The following is an 18,863-nucleotide window of genomic DNA, read 5'->3' as shown; positions in this document are numbered from 1 at the left end:
AGTCTTCAAGTGGCGAAGGGCTGTCCGCCTGCAGCTCGGGGAGAAGCGGTGGTGAAGGCGGTGCGGCTCCTGGTAATGTTTGTCGGGTTTTCATTCCCGTGCCTGCAGCGAGAGAGGATCCTCTGTCACCTCCGATCGTCCCGACACGTCCTAGTCTGCGGCATGCAGGACTATCGAGACGGCTGCTGTCTCAATAAGACGTGCTGTGGGATCACGGCTAATAATTAGTAGTTGATCCGTCTGGGTCACGGTGTACATGTGCAAGGTCCCCACGACTTCAACACGCACGTCCAGGGAGCAGGATGGAGGCTGCCTGGACCCTCCACCCCACTTTAGACCGTCGAGGCAGCATGCAAGGGCCAGACCGAGTCTGGAGCTGCACATCCCGGAAATGAACCCCACAAAGCAGACAGGGTTTGCACCGCTGAACCACGACAGCAGGTAGGTAACAATTAGAGGCGCAGTAAATGTTGGCAAGCGCAAGCCAAGCAAGCCTCCGGCCAAGAAGCTTTCGGGTGAGTCTGGACTCGGCTCCAAGCATCGAGTCGGATGCAAACCAGGCAAAAAAGCCGCAGGGCTTTTAGACACCCCGTCCCATTGAGGGGCAGCTGAGCATTTGCACGAGGCCTGGGGCTATGAACCCGAAACACGGGGCAAGGACAGCGGGAGGGTGGGATGGATCAGGGCCCATCCCACGGCCGAGCTCTTCCACCTCCTGCTGCGCAGTGACGCCGAGTCCCGTTTTGCCCAGAGAGTTTCAGTCTTGTTTCTGAGCTATAGCTGCTTGCACAGACCTGGGTTATGGTGCACGCCTTGGCGGGATGCCGGCTGCCGGATGGGAACCCAGCTCTGTCGGAGGCGAGATCCGAGGGCTGCACGGCCCATTGGTGCGACCCGGTCTGGCACTGCTGATGGTCTTACGAGCAATGCCTACGGGAGGGGGATGCCCTCGGGGTGTCTGTCCTGCCTCCCTTCTGGGTCCGGTACGTGAGAAGCAGAAGCACATCCTGGGAGCAGCGCGGATGCGTCCTAACCCTGCCGGGTGAATTCAGATACACAAAGAAGAGGCTCCTGCCCTTCCCCGTTGCACCCCGTTCCTGAAATCAAAACCCACAAAAGGGAAAGATTTTGGGGGTGATTGCAGCACTATTGTAGCCTTTGGCCAGTGCCCCGGTTACACTGGCAGAGGCACAAGGGCCGTGCTATTCTTGCACCGCCACCAAATTAGACGGGGTTATGACACGGCCCTGCAAAACCTGCGTCATTCACACTAAGGAGAGGGTGCAGATATAAAAACCTGTGTTTGCTGTTTTTAAATAGAAATAAAAAGCTTCAGCTGACACTTCCCAGAAATAAACAGAGGGACAGGGAGAGCTCGTGCGCCAGGCGGCGCGGGACGACGCTTCCTGGGCCAGACGGCTGCACGCGCCTTCTCCAAACACCGTCACCATCTGTCGAAGGACCCACCGGAAGAGGAGGCTGCTCCAAGACCAAAGAGTTTCAAAAATAGGAGCTGTATTTAGATGCTCGCCTGTGTTTTATGCACCCGGCTGCTCGGAAACCGCGTCGGCATCTCTGCGGGTGAGGCTGGACACCTGGAGCTCTTTGACCAGGCTAGGGGATAAAAATGGACTCGCTTGATAGTCTGGTGTTTTTAAAATGTCTTGGCTCCCAGTACCTAATGTTATGGGGTGTTTGGAGAGGTAATCTGTCGCTTCCTCTGTGTGCTTATAAATGTGGATGCACAAGTCCATGCTCTCCCTGCCGGTTATCCTCCACTGCAGAAGGAAACACGCTCCAGCAAGCGAGTGTTGCTTTACGTCACGGGGCGCAACCTCTCCTGAGAGGGGCTTACACCCCCAGCTCGTGAGCAGCCCCCCAGGGGCTGTTCCTGGGCACAGTGAAATGGCAAACCCTGTATCCGAAGGGCTGATGCCCCCCGACCGCCGCCAATGCTCAACAGTTTGAAACCTGTGGAAAGCAGAGGGCCTCTTCCTCCGGGCACCCGTTACCATAATCACCACCCAGCGCTGATCTGCGCGTGCAGGATCATGTCCCTTCCTCGGCCCGGAGGTCCTGCCTCCTGCCCTCCGGTTTCACGGGGTTTTAAAGAGCTGGGAAATATCCTGTAGCAGTACGCGCCTCTGCAAAAGCAAACATGGGTGCAAGGCAGTGGGTGGGGAAGAGTCCCTGGCCAAACGCAGCAGCTGCTTCGGGAGCTCATGTGTTTTCCTCTGTTGATCTGTGCTTGTATTTGCTAAGTGGGTGAGGCAGGCAGGCACCTGCTGGCATTCGCGGGCACCAGAAAGGCAGATGCACCGACGGCTGATTGCTGCGGGTCACGAGGCAGCTGCAAGTGTGAGATGAGCAGTGGAAAAGCCCCCCGTGGATCCCCACTCGCTCTCCCTTTCCACATCCACTCTTGGCCGCTGTGCAACATGAGACAGGGCATGATGGACTTCAGGTCGGAGTCGGTCCATGGCATCCTTATGGTGTTAAACCAGCCCTGCGTGCACGTATGATGCAGTTGGCATCAGGGGCAGGAATGGCTGGAAATGCATGGCTCCTAGCTGTGCTCCTCTGTGCCTCCCAGAGGCCCCCCCCACCCCCGGGCAAGGCATGAATGTGGGGGCTTGCAGCCTCCTGCTCCTGGGATGGATAGGCCCTGACAATGCACAGACAGGCAGGCACGGGGCTGCCTGACACTGGTGGTGTTGCACGCTTCTTCACGCCCGCTCCCGGAGAGGCTCATGCACGTGCACAAGTGCAGCCTCGTAGCTGGGACACAGCCGCAGCCTTCAGAGGCAGCTCTGCACACACCGAGCCGGCGTTCAGGATGCATTTAAGATTAAATCGATCAAAAAGAAAGAAGCCAGAGGAGGGGGCGCCAGGCAGGTGCTCCCCAAGTATTTCTGCAGCGCTTGTCCTGACCCAGAGCAACGGGGCCATGCCGCGTCCTCCGTGGCACGTGGTTGTGGCTTGCCGTGTCCTGGCTCGGGGGCAAAACGGCGCTCGGGCTATGTTCACCGTAATGAGTATCATCAGGGCTAAGAGCAGAGGACATAAATAATCCAAAGGCAAATGATAGCCTTGGTCTAATCCAGTTCCAGCCTTAATTCATGCATTTCCTCTCTCTCCGTGAGGCCGGTTGCTTCTTCCTCTACAGAGAGCTGAGAATTGAGCCTCCAGCTGCTTTGTGAGCCGGTGACAGGCTCGCTGTGGCCGCACGCTGCCTACGGCCGTGATTTGGAGCCCAGCGTGCCTGGGCCACCTGGAAATGTCAGGATCAGGACCTCAGCTGTTCGCTCATGACAAGTCAGAGGCGAGAGGGGGTCGTTGCCTATTTTCGGCGTGTATGAGGGGTGGTCACTTCATCAAAACGGCCTTTGATGTCAAACGGAGGATGGGCCCGTTGGACCCTAATGCACACGACCATTGGGAACATCCCCTACTCAGGGTGGCAGGAGACGGACCACGCTGCCCTGTTATTAATGCTCTTCCCTCTAAGGCTGCTTGCCGCCAGGCTGGATGCCCCACGGGCCTGGCCCAGCGCTGTCAGTGTCTCTTGCGACTTGCAGACAGGCCGGCCGATACGTTGCAAGCTAGCGAAAACGGAGAGAAAAGGATGGGAGTTGGTGGGAACGCCTGGACCCTGCCCCTCTGCTCGCAAGGCCCTCGCCGTGCTTTCTGGGTCTGTGTTTGGAAGCTGAAGCGCCTCTGGATCCGGGCTGGGAAATCCCGATGTTGAGGGCGGGGACAGCTCTCCTCTGACCGTCTCTCCTGGCAGGTTGGATGTGCTCATTCTCCGCGGAAAAGAAATCCTTTGTCCACCAGCTCTTGATATTGTACAGTGAAAGGGTCCGATCATTTAAACAACCCCAAGGCCCTTTGAAGTTAAGTGCCGGTTGTGCCCTGGTTGCTGCGTGGGCTTTGCAAGGAGCTCGGAGTTCAGAGGAGGCTCCGTGAGTCCTCTGTCTTGAACGACGTCTGTCACTTCCCTTCAGGAGCAAGTGCCAGCCAAAACTGAGGACAAATCCTGCATGATGCCCCAGCAAGATAATGCAGTCATTGCTTCCACCCCCCAAAAGAAGGTGCTGCTTAATAGAGACCTCTGCTTTTCCCCAGACGGGTGCTGGGACTCGGTTTGCCCAACCCCAGTCGCCATGCGGCGGGGAGCAGAGCAAAACCCAGAGGCATCTGCAAATTTCTACTGCTGATTCTTCAGCCTAAAACATTTGGCCAGCTCTAGTTGAGGCCAGGCTGCAGCCCATCCTTTTCCCTTTGCATTTTTCCTTTCCCCGAGTTACTTCAAACAGACGTTCCAGCTTTTGGCTCTTGTAGGCTCTGATCCCGTCCTCCTTCCTCAGCCAAAACGTGCGCCACGCGGGGGGGAAGAGGCCCCTGAGACTGCGGCATGTCTCCAAGCTGGGCCACGGGGCTGGTCTGGACAGCCGGGTCCTGAGCCCGAAGGGAGGGCTGCAGCCCGTCTTACTCCTGGCTCCCTCTTGCCTGGCGGCAATGACCAGGGGCCCGTTCGCAGCTCGGGGAGCCTTTGGCACGGGTCCGAGCAGGGCTGGAGCTGCGGTGCAGCACCATAACCTCTCCGCCCGGGCCTGTGGGCCTCGCAGAGCTCGGCTTTGCAGCTTTCGCCCTTCAGACAAGGAGCCGCAGGCAACGTACGACCTGAGAACAGCGCAGCAAAGCACCCTGTGGCCGGCAAATGGACCGCCGGTTGTGAGCAGCTTTCCTCTGGGCTACGCATACATTTTGCTTCCTATCCGAGGGCCTCATGGCAGGCTACCGTGGTCCTTTTTAGTTCTCCCCCAGCGTGCAGCTCAGACTCTGAAGAGGCTAAGTGACTTGCCCAAGGCCATACAGTGAAGCAGTGGCCAGGCCAAGAAGTGTTGCAGGCCGGCCCGCTTGCACCACACTCCCTAAGCTCCCACTTCTGGGTGCTGGTTCAGCCTCCTCAAGCCACAGCCCCCAAACAGACGTTGGGGGTCTGCCCGGACCCCGGCACGAAAGAGCGGAGGTGTGGAGGAACGGCCCGTGCCTCGCCAACGCCCAGCGCAGAATAAAGGACCCGGCAGCTGGTTATCGTGCAGCTTGTTGCAACCACAGGAAATGCCGAGAACGATTAATCGTGCATTTAATAGCCAGGAGCTTTCTTTGGCCACCGCTCCCAGCTGCTTGGAGAAGGGGGAACTCTCCCAAAAGAAAGCGCTGGTCTGCGACTAAAGCAGCGTCGGTACGCTGCTCCTCCCTTGCCTCAGCACACGAATAACGGCAGTGTCATTCCAGCCTCTTCCTGTGGCCCACAGCAGCCTTGGTTGGGAAGGCAGCCGGTGTCATCCAGAGCCATTCAGAGACTCGCATTGTTTTGCTGGAGACCACATGCCCATGAGCTCATTCAGGATGGGGACTGAGGAGGGAGTTTGCTGTCAAGGGCCCCGGGAGGAGCCCGTGATTTGGCTCGTGTCATGAGGCCGAGCTGCAGCCCAGCCCCGAGCCCCATGAGTCACGCGTGTGCCGGGAAACTCGCATCTGCTTTTGGTTTGAAATGGAGTATTTTAATCAAAACGTGCTGTGAGGTCTGGGCTTGTGGACGCGGGGTCGGGCACAGCCCCCTACAACGCAGTTCAGTCGGCGCTCGACCCACGGGCACGGGCCGTCCGGGCATTGATAGCCCAGCTCTGGAGTGGCATTGAAATGAAACATCTGGAGGCAGGTGCATTTATAGCCCAGGTTAATCTAGGCTGTGCAGACTGATGTGTGGTCTGCTCCTATAGCCCCCACCGTTGGGAGTGGGGAGCACGGGCGCAGCGGGAGCGAGGCGCTGCGTGATAAGCCGCGGGATTTGCTTTCCCGCGGGGCGACTCCGGTGCCGCGGCGCTGCGCCAAGGGCAGCCGGTGCTTGCAGGCCCGATGGAGCCGCTTCACCGGGGACTTCCAGGCTGTTTTCCCTCGCCAGGCCCACGTCCCTGTGTCACATTGGGAGTCGATACACATCCCCCTGTGCCTCGGGCCATGTTTGAGGTAGACACGCAGTGTGATTGCTCCCCGGTCATTTACCCCAGCAAAAACTCCTCCGTGATCCAGTGGACACACGACACGGTGGTCTGGCCAGCTTCCCCCAGCCGCCACCACTATGACTGGCCAGACCACTGGGCCCAGGCTGGCCGCTCTGGGATGCAACGGGGATGCACATCTGCATCATAACCTTTCCCCACGCACAGCTGTTCAGGGAGAGCTTTCCCCTGCTCGCTCTGAGCGGCAGCCGTGCGCCACTCCATTTCGGCTGGGTCCCGAAATCGGCTTATGGTGTGGGAAGCAGGGCCCCTGGAGACATGGCACTGCTTGTTTTGCTGCCGGATGACAGAAACTTTGCAGCCCCCTGCCCCGTTAGTCTGAGAGCCTCTAATGGGACCCCTGCGAAGACCCCTCCACGCGGGAGCTGGCGGTGCCATGGGCTCCCCGGGGAGCGCCGGGCTGTTTATATTTCTGTGCAATTAGGCTGGGGGAGTGGGGAAAACCTTTTAACATTCCTGAAGGGGCTCTTATCAGTCAGGTCCCTCCTGGAGGATGTGCCTCTGCCCCGTGAGAGAGCGGCAGAGGCAGGAACGGCGCAGCTCCGGCACTCGGCCTCGCGTCCGGGGCAGAGCCGGCTGGAAGCGGGGTGCAGAGATGGCTGTCGTTACTGCTCCGGGTGCATTTGCAAAGGGAGCTGGCGGGGGGGGAGAAAAGAGACACGCAGATTTTACGTGGTGCAAATCAATGGCAGTTGTATCTCATTTCTGCAATGCAGCCCCCGCTCTGCCATCGGCCTCCCCGGGCAGAGCCCTGCACCGTGTTTCCTGCCGGTCTTGAGCTGAAAGGGCCCGCCAGCCCCGCCGTGTCTGGGAGCAGCGAGGAAATCCCTGCCTTCTCTGAGGGACACCTTCGCGGACAGACCCAGCGCTCAGGCTGGACTGGGCATCTGGAGCCCCTTCCAGCCCCGCTTCCCTACAACTCGGCGAGCGGAGAGCGCCAGTACAAGCTGCAAAGCCCAAGGGTGCTCGGGAGAGGCTGGCAGCTAGCGATGGGGCCAGGGCAAAGCAAGCCAAGCGAGGCACAGGCCAGGTTTGCTGCAGAAACCTGTGCCAACTCTTCCTTTCCTGGCTCGGGGACCACCACAGCAATGGCCATCGGAGGCATCAGAGCCGGGGTGGAGACAGGCAAACTGGTCAGGGATGGTCCTGCCTAGAGCAGCGGTTGCATTAGCTGGGACCTGAGGGCCTTGCCAGCCCGGCTGGCCTACGATTGCATGATTAAGGTGCCCTGTTTTCATTTGACGCGGGGACTGGGCCCTGGGTGAGATCTCCAGGGCTTGTGCTTGTAGGTTAGCAGGGTGCCGGGGTACCGTGGAGCTGACGATTTGGGGATGGGGCCGTGCCTGTGAGGTAGGGAAGGGGGTTGCAGAAGGAGTGCAGTAACTGGGACACCATAAACTGGCCTGAAAAGGATGAGGTTGGGGTTACCCTCCTTTCCCCAAGCTGCTGGCTTGGATGCTCTGCACCGGGTGCTGTCCCCAGCCCGGAGGGTGGCCGGTGCGTGGCATCCCTGTGCGTCCTGCCTGCCGGGAGCCCGGCACGGGGCCTGGCTGACGGTGCTCTCGGGGCCGGGGACCCTCCGGTGTGCCCGTGGCGGTGCATGCCCACCTGCCCTCTGCGTCCCGGGGGCAGGGAAGCCGTGCTCTGGTTTAGCTGCTGCACCGCGGTGCAAGGAGGCGTAGCCGAGATGCATCCATCCGGGGCCGGGGCCATTCCCAGGGCAAGCGCAGCTTCCCTTGGGGCATGTCCCCTTGCAGGGGACACAGGTCACCCGCTGGCACCAAGGGGCAGAGCTAGTGAAGGGACCCTCGAGCCTCAGAGCGGACGGGACGCGGACACGGGTCTCACCTCCAAACCCCGCTGAGGGAGCAAATGCTCCCAGCCGCACTCAGTAAGATTTTGCTGGAAAGCTTCAGTCCTGCTTGCGCAGCAAAGGCCAGAGACCTTCTTTGTCAAAGACACCGTATAAATACCCCGGCATGAAGTCCTGTGAATGTAAGTATGCAAACAGCTGGGAAACCCGGGCGCTTCGGCACAGCCTAACGAGCCAGGCCACAGAAACGACCGCTGCCTGCTTAGAGAGGGGCCAACGAACGGGACGCCTCCCGCCCCGCCGGCCAGGGCATGTGGGGTGGGCAACGCCTATGAACATCCTGGAGACCTCGGAGGCTGAATGCACCGGAGGGGGCACGGCACTTTGCGGGTCGGTGGCTGCCGGGGTTTAAAGGCCGGCAGGTAGCGACCGGTCCGCACGTTCAGGGTGATGATCGATGCGGGGTGCCTGGCTGTCGGAGAGCCCCCCGCAGCTCCTCCCCTCGCCTCCTCCGTAAGCCGGGCTGCAGGACAAGTCCCCTGCACGTGTGTCTTGTGTCGGAAAGCAGCTGGCATCTGGCTTGAGCAGCCTGGACCCTCCCTGGCACCAACGGTGCGTTGCTTTTTAGGCACGCGAACGGGCCCAGGTCCAGGAGTGCTCAATGTAGGAGCTACCCAGGAGCCCGAATCCTCCTGGTTTAATCACCCTTAAAGAGAAGTGAAGAGCTTCAAACTCTTTGCAGGTCTGCTGAGCAGTGACAGAGGCAGCCCAGGCTTTGCAGACCTGCGCAGGATGGGCAGTGGGGACGTCCCAGCACCTGCAGCCACCATCTACATCTGGATAAGATTTTCCATGGTGCACAGTTGCCCACTGATTGTTTGCAATGGCCTGGCCCCATCCAGATCGCATGCAGCAAACAGCATCAGCCCCTTTCAGCTGAGCCCTGGGACACATCCTCTGCATCCTCAGGCAGTGATGCATGCGGGGTGACGAGGCCTTTCGGCTGCAGTGACTGCCGGGGTTGCGGGCAGCGAGGGCCGAGCCTGCGCGGTGCAAACCCGAATGGTTGTTTCCGGGGATGAGATGAAGTTAAGAAACAAGGTCCAAGAAGAGAAGGGGGAGGGTTGCTACGCAGCCCGTATTGGAGCAATGTTATTTGCTTCGTTAGTTCTTATTGCTAAAGAACCAAAGAGAAAAAGCTTCTTCCAGGTGACTCCCAGGGGGTTTGGGATCGGGGCTGCGGTCAGGTAGGTGTCCAGCTGTTGAAAGCATTGAGTTCCTCAAAGGGCAAATGCAGACATCCAGGGCAACCTCATAGCAAGCTGCCAGTGCCGCCTGTACCAAGAAGCAGCGTGCTGTACATACCCATTGCCACGGCACACGGGGACCGGGGACGGTCCCTAGCAAACAAGCACTTTTAATCTAGACTGTCAGAGTGAGAGAGCCGTCACCAAGCCACTATAGTTTGCTTTGGGCTAAACTTGGCAGAATATCTCTAAGGGCGATTATTCATCACTGTTTGTTGTAATCAGAGATAGGCACAGCAACCTTTACTCATGTCACTGCGGTACCTTCTGTGTGCACGAAGTAGAAAGCAAACGGAAAGTGTGTGTTCACAAGCCAGTCATCCAGGACGCCGGAGCCAAGTCCAAATAACAACGCCGTGGTCAAATCTCAATGGTAGGCACTAATCTAAGAAAGGAAGGGAGCTGCATATTTTACTCTAAATTAGAAACACTTTTAAACTAGCAAAAAAATGCTAACAATGTCTACAAGATATTCATCCTCTGGTTTTGCAGGACTTTATCTGGAAGTGGAGACATTTTTAAGTATTGACTGCCAAGTGGAGATCTCATTAATCATACATACATCAGCTCAGCATTGATTTTAATGTGTGGTATAAACTTGGGAAATGCATGTGTAGAAAAATAATGTGCAGAGATGATTTTGAGTATTGAAAGGAGAGATTTTTGCAGCAGTTAGGATTGCTTTTCCTAGGAGTGCTGCAGAGGAGTTAGATGCCGGCTATGGGTAGAAATAACCTGAAATAAAGTGTGCCCTGCTGCGGAGCTGGCTAAGGGCATCCTGGGCTGCATGCATCAGCGTGGGGGGAAATGTAGACGGTTGCAGCCTACATGTAACTCTAGACTGGGTTGAATATTTGGTAGGGGAAGCGCTCATTTGCAGGGAAGCTGGGTTGCATGGTATGAACAAAATCCGGATTTAGAGCGAGGTGCAATGCAAGCACAGATGCAGCATGGGCTGTCCAACGGGTGCTAGTAACCTCTACCTCTTACTAATAAGATGCTGAAGGCTTCGGTTTTTCTAGTGGCACAGATCCCCGTTTGCTTCCTCAGATCTGCTGCCCTGCTTGCCAGGATCTTGCCAATGAATGAATCGCACTCACCTAGGGCAGCAGGGATTAGTAGGAGAATCATTTGAAAGGATGTGACCGATTGTTTGCCAGCCTACAACAGGCCATTAAGTCTTTCTTCCTCCATCACAAATTATACTTATGAGAAAGACGTGACCTAGCAGCAAAGCACGTCTGCTGGTGCTGGACCTGTTCCCATATCATTAGGGTTGATCTGTTGAGAAAATTCAAGGCATTTTTCCTGAGACTGTTTGCGAGCATGAGCTGAAAAGACCCCAGGAACACGGGCCAGGGACTGGAAGGAACCAGCCGCAGCCCAAGGCTACGTGAGCCACTCGCATCACAACGGGCCCAAAGCCGGAGCGAAGCAGGAGGCTTGGGGCTGGAGCCAGGTGGACCGGCTCTGTCCCAGTGAAACATCGCTGCAACTCTCTGCCTGCAAGTCGCGCTGCAGCCAAAACTTCCCGCCCTCCTGGGAGACATCACAAGCAAGCCCCGGTTGGCCCATAACACCACCAGCCAAGAACATGCTACATCCTAGGAAGAAGCGAGCTAACATACCCGTCCGCTAGCAAATCATATGGCATCCGTTCATCAGTGACTGGTGGTGGGTGTTGCAGCTATTCTGCTGCCTGGGGAAAAGATGGAGTGGCCTCTCCGTTCAGTTTTGGCTGCGATGGCCTGGGCAGTTGATACGAGATGCTTGAGTTGCCCATATCCACCACCTTCACTCTGCCCCCCGTGCCCAGAGCCTCCCCCGTCACGTGTCTCGAGTCTGCCGGTGCTGCTTGAGTTGCCCATCGACGTCCTCCTCTTGGCTTCGCTGGCTGATCCCAAAGGCAAGTGCATCTGGAGATCTTCAGTTCATCCGCTGTTCGGGGCTCCACTCCTAGACTGGCTGCCAGCGAGGCTGGAGAACCCAGGCCACCCTGCCATGGCACCTGCCTTTTGGTGGCACTTCTTCCGCCAGCGGTAAGGACCGGGACCCCCCTTTAGGTTGCTCGTCTGCCCGAAGCCATTGGCGCCATAGAGGTTGCTACGCTATTTCTCACTGCCCAGCTCTCAGCATCGACGCCTGCGGGTAGGACCATCTACTGCTGCCAGAACGGTGGTAGGCCTGGCCTAGTCTGACCTGACCACCTAGCAAGTCACACAAAACGAGGGTTGGAAGGGATGTCAGGAGTCGCATCCAGTCCAAGCCCCTGCTCCAAGCAGGGCCAGCCCCAGCTACATCATCCCAGACAAGGCTTTACTTAACTGGGATGCCCATTACCACCAGCTGTCCATAGCAGGCTCGTTTCTGCACTCATAGCAGATCCACATGCGACCTGGCTCTTTGCCGAGGATACAGGTCCAAGCTGACCCGCAGCGGTGGGCGGTCAACACGGGGATGCCCTGGCAGCTGCAGGGAGCTGGCTGTTTACCCGCGTGGTTCAAACCAGAAAGCAAGTGAGGCTTGGCCCGTGCTGCAGGAAGGCAGCAATGGATGCAGTGTCCGTTCAGCTGGTGATTGAAGATGCCAGGCCTGCTTCGAGCAAGCACATGCAGCCCCGCGGTCGCTGAGGGAGCCTGGTCCTGCTTTCGCCTGATTGCTTTTGTGTTGAATTATTTACGCTGCTTTTAGGCTGAAACACTCCGGGCGTAATTGCAAAGTAAAACGGAGTGTAACGAGGGTCCGGTGCTACACAGCGTCTGCGGGTCACCATGGGATTGCAAAGCTGCTGGCGAAAGGAGAAGGGAGCAGGCGACAGCACCGAGTGCTGAATCCCAAAGCCTGCCAGGAGCTCTGTGGCATTTAGCATCGCTGCTAAATTCCCCCTTTTCAAAATGAAGCAAACTAATTAGGGGAGGGGGTGCATAATGAACCCTCTGAGCATGAAGGGAAGAAAGAGCTTAACAATCAGTGACAGCCTCCACCTTGCATTGATCCCAAAAGGCCCCAAAAGACCCAAGGACCCTCCCCGGGAATGCCGCCTGCATGGGTCTTTGCTGGGCACCTGGCCCCGGTGCAAGGCAGTGGCACCACAATAATAATGGCATCACTTTATGCAGACTATCCACAGCAGAGCAAAAGCAGGCCCAGAAAGCAGCACAGACCACCTTCCAGCCAAAGCTTTTTATGGGATTTCTATTTGTTTAAAGTCTGATGCAAAAACCGCCCTCCCAGGATTACAGTCCCAGGGTGCAGAAATTTGCATGAGGCCGGGATCTGTGCTGATTTCTCCAGGGGTGTGGAGCAGAGGGAGGTTTTATCAAAAGGGACAGGCGATAACAATGAAAAATGCCCCTGAAACATGGCTTTGCAGCATTATCTGTGTTTGCTGAGAAACAGCCCAACAGTTCTTGCTCCTTGTCTCTTGCGGGATGTTTGCAATAGCACGTTGTAATGTAAATGAGCCAAAGCCCATTGCTGTCCTATGATTTCACCACGGCACGATTCAAGGCCGTGTATTAAATGTTAGGAAGAGGGGCTGCACAGGGTAGCTTTGCACATATCCTGCCTCCTGCCTGCCTCTTGCTGAGCACAATTGCAAACAAAGGATGTAAAAAGTGGAAATGCTGCATAGAGCTGCAGCGCCTGGTGAACTGTAGAGCTAACATGAATTAGCAAAGTTAGCAGCTGCGTTAGCCTATGGACCTGCTTTCTAGGGCCCGTGCATTGTTCCAGATTTAAAGGTTACTTTGTCAGTTGTTTTAACCTACAACCAGCAATTTCTGGAAGTGCTGCGTAAAAAAAAAACACTTATCCAGCATTTCCAAAGCTCGGTAAACATCTCTAGTCCAAGTCAGCAAGTCTGAATCGCAGCGAATTCACACGGACCCGTGGAGACACAGGGAAGGCTCTGTCTGATATGGATTAAAACTTCACAAGAAGTGGGAGCCGGTCTTGAAGTCCTCACACTCAGGCAAAGCTTCGGTGGGCAGCAGGACGGGGCCAAACCCGAGATGTTCAGAGACCGGTTTCTGTGCAGAGCTGTCTTCAGAGTAGCAAGCATCCGTGGATGCCGGCGTCTCAGCGTTTTCTACGAGACACCGAAGGAACGCAGGGCAGAAACTGGTTAAAAAAAGCGTGGGCTGAACTGTTGGCTTTTCACAATCCTCTTGCACATCTCTGTGCCGGGGGCCACGCTTAGAAATGCTCCTGAACCTGCTGCACAAAGAATAAAGGGCTGCTTCCCATGGGGGCATCTCACGCACATACAAAACCCTGCCTCTGAAAAAAGCCACCGGTTGCTACGTGCACGGCACGCGTGCCTGCAGCCCACAGAAGCAAGGGGACGACAAACCAAACCGCTCTACGGACGAACACGTCGTCTCCCACCGGCACCTGGGCCGTGCGCCCGGCACCGCAGGCTGCGCTCTGCTCCTTCCCCTTCGCCGGGCACGGGTGTGCGGCGTGGCCGGGCGTGCAAAGAGACGTGGCACGGGGGGCAGAGTTACGGTGGTGGAGGCACTGGAGATATGTTCACCTGGGGGTTGAGCAGTTAGCAATGAGTCCGGATATTATCCACCTTGGGCATCACGGAGAAGCAGGGCTGGCTGGGGTCTCCGGAGGTCACATCTAGCCCTGTCCAAACCATCCACCGTCTAACCTCTTTGCCCGAGGCCAGGCTGGGATGCAGGACGGGGCTTGATGGGATAAACTTGGCTGCTGGTATAAACCGGAACAATGAGGTCGAAGAAGAGGCACCCCGCACCCCAGCCAGGAGGGATGCCCCCCCATATCTGACCCCTGGGATAAGGGTGTGTGCTCTTTAAAAAAGCACCCGCGGCTTTTCTTCATCCTCCCCCTTCTCCTAGATAAAGGCGAGAGAGCCATTGTCACGTGGCAGGAGCTCGCGGCGCGCGCTGGCTGTCGGTGACAAGGGTGATGGCAAAGAACAAATGGATGCGGACAATAGCGGCGCGGCCATCTGAAGGGGAATCCATTATCATGGCACCTGCAGGCCTCGATACAGTGCAGCGTGGAGCCAATAAATTGTTGAAATGGCTTGCAATGAAACGTAGCATGAATAAAAGGAAGGGAAGAGACCCTGGATGGCCTCTATCTCATCAGCGCGTTGGCACATAATAAATGGATACGGTCAAAACCTTTTTTCCCCTCGCAGAAAATACGGTTATTTGATGATACCAATCCTTCAGGAGGCGTTCTCTGGTTTTGCAGAAGCTTTTTGCGAAAAATATTCCTGACTCTTTTTCTTTTTTTTTTTGCCTTTTGGTGAAACCCCAGAAAATGTCATGAAAAATTATATATATTTTTAAATACTTCCTCTTGATTTTCGCCCACTCTGACTGTGGGGTGCCAGGGAATTCGAGCGGGTGCAACGCTGGAGAGCGGCAGGCGGCCAAAGCCGTGATGTCGCTTCGCAGCTGCCGTCCCGTTTGCTGACGGGAGGACCGGGGCAGGGCAGGGAAGCGGGGCAGGCCAGCCTCGCCGGGGCCAGGCCTCACCCGCGTGCCAGCAGCTCAGGCCCACGTCCTGGAGGCCTGAACGGTGACGGCCTGGCCTGCAGCAGCTCCTTTTGCTCCGGTCGTTTCGCCCACTTCGGCGTTTTCCGTCCATTTGCTAGCTGGTTCCTGCACTTCAGAAAGCAGAACAGGAAGCAAGCGTCTGAGGCAATCGGGAGGTCCACCCCAGCAGAACCAGGGAATCATTCGGCTCTGAATGAAGTAACTAGCAAAACGCCTGCAGCGGCTTCTGGTTTGCGTCCTCGTGGCCGGGCTGAGCTCCTCCGTCCCCGGGGGTCCTCCGGCCGAGGCTGCAGGGTCGGGGCCAGCCAGTCCCACTCGGGCCGGTGCAAGCCGGTCTGGAACCGGACAGCCCCGTCTCCGGCCCCGCTGGGCCGCGAGCCCCCGGCTGCTGAGCTGCTCGGGCACCAGGCGCAAGAGCCGCGCGTGATGCGCGCTCTGCCCTCGCCGAGCGACCGATGCTGCTCCCGCGGCCCGGGCCCTTGCTGGCTGCAGAGCAGGTGGCAGCGAGTCTTTCGTGACTTGCTCTGCTCTGCCTGTTCCCCCGCTGGCGCCGGGAAAGCTGCGCCAGGGCAGGACGGGCTTTCCTCCAGCATCCAGGCGAGGAAAAGCGGCGTCCAAAGCGGTCAGGAGCGTAGCCCCGCGGTCAGTCACCTCTTCCGCAGAGACCGAGGTGGAGCAGGGCTGCAGGGACGCGCCGCCCGGCCCTTCCCGTGCGGGGGGCCATCTCTCCCGGGGTCCCGTGTCCTGTCCGGTCTCACGCTCCGGTGCTTCGGGATGGAAGGAGAACGACCGTCCTGCAGAGCGTCGTCGTTAATGGAGGCCAGGGCTACCGTCAGATCTGCCCATGCGTCTGTCTCCTGGTTCGGCCTCGTGGTTTGAACTGCTTCTCCCTCGAGTGACGCGTCCTTGCTGCTCTGAGCACCGGATGCTTTTAGGCCCAAATTCCCCATCCCACCTCAACTAGGCTTGGACACGCCGGGGGGCAGCAGGCCCCGGGGGATGTCAGCACCGTAGGGGGTCCCCCGGGGACAGAGGCCCACACCATATGTCTTCATGTATGATGCTCACTTTCCCCCGCAAAATCAGTGATTGAAAATCGCTCTGTGCATCTTCAGTGAGTAAACCGACTTAGAGCAGGACAACCTGCACGTCTGCGCTCTGCATGCCCACGCCCGGTGCCGTCGCCTTTGTGGGCGTGCAAAGGTGCGCGGTACCAGCCCGGGGAGGGTGGCAGAGCTGGCGGAGACCGCGGCCATCGCCTCCTTCCCCCGTCGCGAGGGGGGACCGACCCGCGGCTGGGCTAGGTTCTCTCTCTGCCGTCTGCGCGTGATCCAGAGCGAAAGCTTAGGCCCGGGAAGACGGGAGGAGGGACGCTGCGGGCCAGGCTGCCGCGGGGCGCCCGCTGGCCCTGCACTTCGGGCATCCCCTCTCAGCCCGGGCACCCACGGGCCTCCCGTGCGTGTAGGGAGAACTGGGTTTCTGCACGAGAGTCCCCGTCGGGTGCGTGAAACGCTTCTGCTTCCTGCAGTACGCTGTCTGTTTCCAGCAAACCGCTTTGGTCCGGACCCAGGTTATTCCGGCCAAAGACGCCGGAGGAGACCTTGCTTGCAGTGAGAAAACGCTGCGGCATTTCCACGTATCCAGCCCCGACGCGAGCTGCTGGACCTCCTGCCCTGCGCGGGTTTCGCCGCAGGGCTGGTGCAGACCCCAGCGAGGGCAGAGGCTTCCTCGCAGCCCGCGATTCGAAGCGAGGTCGAACGGCGCCCGCACGCGTGGCTTTATGGGCCGCTGGGCTTATCCCGTGACGGCGGCACGTGATGCTGCTGCGATGAGCTTTAAACCAGAAACGCCTGTTGGCCGTTGGTTAATAAACAGCAGGCCGCGGAGAGCAGTCCTGCGTTTCAGCTCGGACATTTTCCGCATACCAAAATTAACTGTGGTCAAAACAGCAGCGCTGGGCTGGCGGAGAGCAGAAGGAGCAGATGCACAGATGAATCCTTGTACAGCTCGGGAGTGGGGCGCGAAGCGAGGGCACACGGAGACCCCGAGCCCCGGGCACGGCCGTGCCGGGGCAGCGCAAGGCTCCGCGTGGCCGCGACCTGCCTGCTGCGCCCAGCTGTGCGGAGGCCGCGGCTCCAGCTTCGCGGCGCGGTCGCGTTGCTCGTGATTTCGGGTGGGTCTCCTCCACCCGTCTCCGGGGCCCGCCCGCCTGTTGCTCGTGGGCCAGCTGTGCGTTCCAGATGCTGCGTGTGTCACTCTTTCAGTAAGCCCTGTTTCCTGTGGTAGTTTCGTAGTAGCTAGAGTCGGAAGGGACCTAGGTAGATCATCTAGTCCGACCCCCTGCCTTGGCAGGAAAGAGCACCGGGGTCAGATGACCCCGGCAAGGTGCTCATCTAACTTCCTTTTAAAAATCCCCGGGCTAGGAGCCTGCACCACTTCCCCTGGTGCCAGACCCTACCGCGGTGGCTCGTGAGTCATGTGCCCCAAACCATGAGGTGGCCTTGAAAATCAGGAGACTAACCACCCCCCGGTCAGCAACGCTGAGGTTTTGTCTTAGCCTCCAGCCAGAGCCTCTAGGTCAGTGCGTCTCGCCCCGGGGATATAGCCCCTTGAGACCCTGGCAAGGGTGTGGCCCAGTGTCAGCCCTGTTAGGTGTGCAAACTAAGTGTGCAAACATGATTTGCAAACCCAACCCAGGGATTTCAAACAGGAATCTGCAGGACCGGGAGCATTCAGACCGTCTGTGGTTTTTCTGAGGTCTTTGCAACAGAAATGTTGCTCGACTGTTTTCTCAGTAGTCAAAAAAATAAGTGAAAACAAAGAGCTGGCATGTGGGGGGGCTGGCAAGCTCGAGAGTCACGGCTCTGGGTGGCAGTCAGGGCTTCGTGCTCTTCTTCACGGCCCCGCGGGCTGGGAGCTGACGTTCTTCTCAGGGGAAAGCGCGATCCACACCTGACTGCACCGCCCAGGGGACAGGGCTTTAATTAAAGCCGGTGCTAGGCCCTGTGTTCAGCATTTGGCGATGCCGCCACCTCCTTGGGGAACGGGCCTAATGCGGGATCGCAGGGCCCTGATCTGCATGCAGGTTCAAGCCCCGATCCTATTCCTTTGCTGCCTTTTAATGCACGAGCCGCTGAAGTGCCTGCGGCTGAGCTGCGAGTGCGAGAAGCGCGGCGAGAGGCCCTTGGCCAGGGGCCGCAGGGCGTGAGCAGAGCAAACACGAGCTGTGGAGCAGCGGCTGCAGGGAGTTGCCGCCCTTCCTGCGCCAGGCTGATTTTCCCAGGCAGCAGCCGGACGACGCTCGTTATCGCCGGGCTGCTGGGGGTACCGACCTCGAACACGTCGAGGCGGCGCCCGGCCTCGCCGGTGCAGGCTGCTCCTGGGGTCTCGCGCTCTTTTGGGGGGTGATGGATCCTGCCTGAGCATCCTCTGTGGGGCACACAGCATCGGCTTGGGGCTCAGGGGGCTTTCTTCACGTCCCTTTGCAAGGAGAGGGCAGGTTGGCAGGACATGCTGCGGCCTAAGGCACCGGACGTGGGGGGAGACGAGGCTCTACCAGGCTTCAAGGAGGCATCTTGCCGAGGGCCGGATGCAGTGGGTCTCAACCTTTTCAGACTCGCGACCCCCCTGGCAAACATCAGCTCGTGTTCTCGCTCCTTTTGGGGCTGCGGAAAAATAATCGAGCCGTTGTTGCGCTGCAAAGAGCTCAGACAGGGCAGGACTTGTTGAGCCCCGTGGCGAGCGCTGGGTGGATCCTGCGACTCACAGCTGCACCCTCCCAGTGCTGGCGTGGTGCAGCACCCCGCGGCACCCCTGAAGCAGCCCGGGTCTTTTCAGGGGGTCCCGCCCTGCTCTCCGTGGCCCCAGGGCGCGGTGGGGAGTGGGGGGTCTTGTGCTCTGCTGTGCTCAGCACCCCGTTTGCTTTTGCAGTTTGTTTCCAGTGCGATGAGCAGAGTGGCCCGCCGTTTCCACCACACCTGCTGCTTGCTGGCCGGTCTCTCCCCGGGACCGGCAACGACCGGGCTGTCGCCTGGGGCTCAGGTTGCCACTGAAATATTCTGAGCTTGGTTTCTGGCTGCCTGAATCCCGCCAGGCTGCAAAGCCAGCTGTCCCT

This window comes from Crocodylus siamensis, chromosome 8 (assembly GCF_052110815.1).
Source record: "Crocodylus siamensis isolate JL-2025a chromosome 8, ASM5211081v1, whole genome shotgun sequence".
Classification (NCBI taxonomy): Eukaryota; Metazoa; Chordata; order Crocodylia; family Crocodylidae; genus Crocodylus; species Crocodylus siamensis.
The sequence above is the reverse complement of the archived record's forward strand: the minus strand, read 5'-3'. Positions refer to the sequence as shown.